Consider the following 6224-nt stretch of genomic DNA (forward strand, 5'->3'; position numbering starts at 1 on the left):
AATTCCGCTGGTGATGAGCAGAAGCCTGACGAATCCTATTGTTGTACGAGGGTTGGTTGTCGGTTCAGCAAACCTCGAAGTCGAAAACCCGTCTGCGTTTCTCCTTTCGGAAGTTTTTGTTGAATGTTGTTGGTCCCATGTTTCCAATGGAGTGTTCCCGCTGCGTAGAAGCCAAATTCTTGGGAAATGACCAGTGCGGTCGTACATCAGTTGCTATCGTTGCATCAAAATCACTCTTTTAGCGAATCTCAAATGACCCCTTTTCATGTGTTATTTGGGGCACCCGCTTCACTGGAATCACACCTCTATGTTGTGTTTGGGTTCCGGTTGAATTGGAATTCCTGCCCCTTCCCTTTTGAGAGATTTCGCTGCCTTAATAGCAGTAATCCGCCATCTTTGCATCAAAATCACCTATTTGGTGTATCTCATGTGCATGTTTTGTCATCCCCTGTAAGTATATTCCTAAATATTTTAATTGGCCTTGCAAAAATTTTGGATCTTTTCCGTTTGTGCCCTCAGCTTAGTGGTTGCATATTATTTACACAGCCCAGACGCACGTGCCGCATTATTACACAATAATTTACTGTGTAATGACACGTTCTGTAACTGGGGGGTGCATAACGTACTGAGTTGGGGGCACAAAATTTTAATTAACTTCTTTTTCAGCGTTTTTGGGACCTACTTTGGACAACTTGTCGGCTGTTCTTTGCGTTTTCTGGACCTATTTAAAAAAAATTTGTTGGCGGTTTGGATATGGTTTTGTCTAGCCTCATCAGAGAATTGCAAGTTCAAGAATTACAAATTTCAGCAGTTCCAACCGTCGTACTGCTCTATCGCAGTCCGCATACCAATTTCAGGTTTCGAACGAGGTAAATTAAGGAGTGTTTTGCTACACTATACATGGCTGCGACAATAGAATTACGCTATTGGTTGCCTGTTCGGTAATGCAGGCTGTGGTACGGTTGGACCATATTAAGTTCATGTTTGATTATTTAGTACTAAATTAGTTTAGGTTTGCCCTTGTCAGGCTAAAAGTCATATTTCACATATAATTAATTTACCGCCGACTAATAAGTCAACTTTTCAGTTTTGTTCATATCTTCTACTTTTGATTATTTATTTATTCTCTAGAATCTCATCATTGAATTCCGTTGCTTTAATCTACTCTGTTTTACACTTAGAGCGATCCTATCGGATTTGAGGAGGAATTCCACACTCAATAGTTTTGTCTGTAATCGCATCACGATTGCAAAGTAAATCTAAAAGTGGTAATCCCACAACTTAGTAAAACTTGGATTCGCACCTCGAATCCACTCTACAAATTCTAAGTGGATTTGTGACACGAAACGTATCTCTACGGTCAGGGATATCACATACATGGCGCAGTCAGCAACTAAAGAACGTGCACTCCTTGGAATCGAACCCTTTTGGGGAAAACCAACACTTGAACCTCCATTGCGATGGGATCGATGGCAGATCATGCTGAAATTAGCTATCATGGCTAAAGAAAGCATTTCGATTGATATTCTTCTTGAAGATCCGCCAGACAAAATTGTTCTACCTCCAGAGCCCATATATGAGGCTGACGTTGAAAACAGCACAGCTCAAAGCGAACGAGATCGACGAATCCGTAATGAGCAGTTGAAGAACTCGTGGTTAAACCATTGTCAGAAAAAAGAACTCATAGGTATACTATGTGGTGAAAAACCCTGGAAATATTGTGATAACAAAGCCGTCTTCTTAACGTATCTCAGTTTGGGGATGGAGGGTAGACGAATATTTGGTTCCCAAGAACCAAATATCCAGATTGATCGAGTAACAACAAAGGCTCTCTGGGAAAGTCTTGATAGAGTCTTTACTAAACAACGAAACATCACATTTGATCGTTACACTTTTCTCACTAGAAAGCAAATGAAGGGAGAGCCTGTGGAAAAATTTTACGGTTGCCTTTGGAAATTATCTTTGAATTGCGATTTAGGAAGTCACGAGGAGTCGATCATTCGTGACGTCTTCATAGCTAATATGCAAGATGGCGAAATCCAAAGGGAACTGTTAAAAGAAACACGAACGGCTAAAAAAGCTCTTGAAATTGCTATGAACATTGAAATGGGAATGCAAAATCAACTAAAAATATCTGGATCTCCAGCTTCGACAACTACAAATGAAATTACAAGTCAGACGATAAATAATGTTCAGGGATCGTGGAATAGATAACGAGCGTCGACAAACCAGTTTGTCAAGCCAACAATTTGTCCAAATTGTGGCTATGGTTGATCCCCATCTCATAGACAAAAATGTCCTGCCCGTGGCAAGAACTGTAAAAACTGCGGAATCGCTAACCACTTTGCAAAAGTTTGTCGAAAATCCAAAGAGCCAATTAAACCCAAACCCAAAGTAAATTATGTAGATGACTCAATTTCAGAGGCGGCTACAGTAGGTACGTCAGCAACAGCGGCCGACCAAGTCAATAATATAAATAGACTTCTACAGCAGCAGAGCATCTACGACGCGAACTATGACTCGGACTACGATAATTACGATGATAATTGTGTAGCGGCGATTTCAATTCAAAATAACGTTCGTGAGGTGGAACCAGTACATTTAGAAATTTTTGTCGGGAATACAAAAACAAAGGCATTGTTGGATTCGGGAAGCGTGTGTTCTATTGTAAATAAAAGTATAGCAGACACAGTAGTGTCCGAGTGCAATGAAAGCTATTGGGTACAGTCACCAGAAATACATGATTTGAAAATTTTCTCTAATGATATAATCAAGATTGTTGGCGTGATCAATATACATCAATCAAATGTAATGATTGGATAGCCACGGGCGTTGATCTAACAGTGGTGGAAGACGGTCACAGACCCATCATTGGACGAGATCTTTTTCCAAAGCTAGGTTTTTCTCTAAGTTAGTTGAAATAAGTTGCAAATATTGATCAAAACCAATGCCTAATCAAGAAACAGATTGCATTTGATTTTCCAGATCTCGTCACCCGAATCGGTAAATCTTTAAAACATTCAGTAAAATCAACATTTCACAAAGAATTTTCACCTACACATCAAAAAAGACGACGAGTCCCAATTAACTTACAACCACTAGTTAATATAGAACTTAAAAAACTACTTGACGAAAAACACATCATAAAATTAAACAGTTGTTTAGATAAAAATTTTGTTTCACCTATAGTAATTACAGTAAAACGAGATAAAACAGTTAAACTAGCTCTAGATTCTAAAATTTTAAGTAAATCTATCCATAAAAATAAATACCAAATGCCAAATATTGATAAATTAATTGACACTATTCAACAAAATTTGAACACATCCGCATCACAAGAAACAGCATATTTTTCAACCTTGGATTTGAAGTACGCATACAGTCAACTCAAATTAGACCCGGAAACGGCTCGACATTGTAACTTCAATATCATTAGCGGTGAGAGAACTGGAACATATCGCTTTATTACCGGTTTCTACGGATTAACTGATATGCCAGCTGCATTCCAGAAAGTAATGGATTATACTTTAGTCGGACTCCAAAATACCTATTGTTTTCTGGATGACATTATAGTGGTTAGCTGAGGTTCTAAAGAAGACCACTTAATCTTAGTCTATAAGTGCTTAAAGAAATTAGATGAGGATAATTTACGAATAAACTTACCTAAAGGTCGTTTCGCAAAAACAGAAATTGAATGGCTAGGACATAAATTTAGTCAATCAGGAATTGCACCACTTGAGTCAAAAACAGCGGCAACCGCTTCTCTATCAGCACCTAAAAACCTAAAACAATCACGATCATTTTTAGGTTCTGTTCATTACTTAGGAAAATTCATTCCTAATCTATCACAATTGTGCCACCCTCTTCGACCATTACTAAAAAAGAATACAAAATTTGTTTGGAAAGCTGAACATGAAACTCACTTTCAAGCAATTAAAAATAAACTCGCAGATGCAACAGAAAATACACATTATAATCCGCACTTGGAAACGCGAATCAAATGCGATGCTTCTAGAGCGGGACTAGGAGCAGCTTTAGAACAACGCTCACCTACAGGCTGGCATACAGTTGCATTCGCGTCTCGTTTCCTCAACTCAAACGAGGAACGTTATAGTGTTAATGAACTTGAATTGTTAGGGGTTGTGTGGTCTGTAGAATTTTTTAAATATTATTTGTTTGGCAAATCATTCACAATCATTACTGATCATCGAGCACTACTTTCAATTATGAAAGAACATCGATCAAATAAATCCTACAATAGTAGATTAACACGATGGATAGCTCGTCTTTTACGTTTTGAATTTAACATCGAACATATACCGGGTGCAAAAATGGGGCTGGTAGATTACATTTCCCGTCAACCAAATCAAGAAGCAAAAGTTATAAACAAATATGATGAGGAATTTGCGGTAGCAACAATTACCCGTTTTCGTGACGCTATTGCTGCAATTTTTGTAAATACCACACCACAAAACTGCCAATCACAGCACTTTAACAGCGTCACTCACACACATTCCACACGTGCCTCGCATCCTCGCTTAACAAACTATTCCAATTTGCTTTCTGCTCTAAATCGTAATACAACTCAGTTGCTTCTTAAGAATTCTTCAAACGCAGCACCATTCCAATCTAGTTCAAATAATACTGTAAACTCAACTTCAACCCCTACTCATTCAGAAATTTCTACAAACGCATCAAATATCTATACAATTTCCACTCACACAATGAGCAACAAAACATCCAACCCACAAACTCCTCCTACACACAGCCGAGTCACGTTTCAATCTACCCCAAATTCAGCAGTGAACACGACGAGATCATCTAACGAGGGTCAAAATTCACCAAACTTGGACTTGTCGAAAGAAGAAGTCTTTGAAAATAACTTAACACAGTTATTTACTAAAGGCTTCTTGGCTGTTCTAACAAGCAAAGATGCCGTCTTTAAAGAGGTGCGTGATTACATCCTCCAGAACAACCCCCAAAGATTTAAGGAAGTGAATCCATACATGTTCTTTTATTGGAGAGATCTACATGTCCGCTCGGGTTGTGTCTGTATAGATGAACGGGTGGCAATTCCCCATCCTATTCAGGACGCAGTTTTGGAAAGCTTTCATCTAACACACCCTGGTAGTTGGGGAATGATAACACTCGGGCAGTACGCGTTCTGGCCGTATATGCACCGAGAAATCCTCAACAAGGCGGCTCAGTGCAAGCCTTGTACTGATATTGGTAAGAATCTTAAGCCCGTTCTTCCGGCGTCTAAATGGAAACCATTGCAGACATGTACAGAGCCTAATGGAGAAATACAAATTGATTTTGGAGGACCCATTACAAAAGAAAAAGATCAAGATATTTATTTTCTTGCATGTATTGATCGCTTTTCAAAATTCCCCACTGTAGAAGTATTTGAAAGAAGCTAATGAACCAAACGTTTTTAAATTCTTAGATGACTATATTCACATACACGATGTCCCCCGAAAAATTAGACTAGATCAAGCACGTTGCTTAATCAGTAACAAAGTAAAAACTTTCTGTAAACAACATAACATTAACATACTCACTGCCCCTGCTAATGATCATAGAGCTATAGGATTAGTAGAGCGTTTGATACAAACAATTAAAAGACGCTTAAGCTGCATGAAATTAGATAATAGAAATAAATCATTTACAATTAAAGAAGCAATAAAGTCAATAGTCTATCAATTACGTATTTGCAAGCAAAAGACAACAAATGTAACACCTTTCCAAGCACATTTTGGAAGAAAGCCAAACACACCACAAAGCAATATAAGTACAGTACCAAAGTCATCTAATCTTTCATATGAAAATATTCTTCACCACTATTTAGATGCCGATACCATCCCAGTAGAAGACTAACTTGACAAAACGGTTGGGTAACAAGTGATCGTAGTGATATCCTCATAGAAGAGGCAATGCAGAAAGCACATGTGGATGCGGGACGCCGCTACAATGGGGATCACAATAAGTCCATTTCACGTTTCATTGTGCATCCGAAACTGAATAACCCAAATCCTCGGACCGAACAATCACTTGATCTCAAATTGGCACGCAAAGTAACGAAGCGATCAAAACGGGACCTTCATGGATTATGGGAAACTTTGGCACCGGGTAGTACAGTCGTACTGTACTATAACATCTGATATTACTACAGTTATTAAAGAACCTGAAGTACCCGAAGTTTGCGTACGAAATAGTGACATCGC

This window comes from Convolutriloba macropyga, chromosome 1 (genome assembly GCF_964194025.1).
Source record: "Convolutriloba macropyga chromosome 1, txConMacr16.3, whole genome shotgun sequence".
NCBI classification, from domain to species: Eukaryota; Metazoa; Xenacoelomorpha; order Acoela; family Convolutidae; genus Convolutriloba; species Convolutriloba macropyga.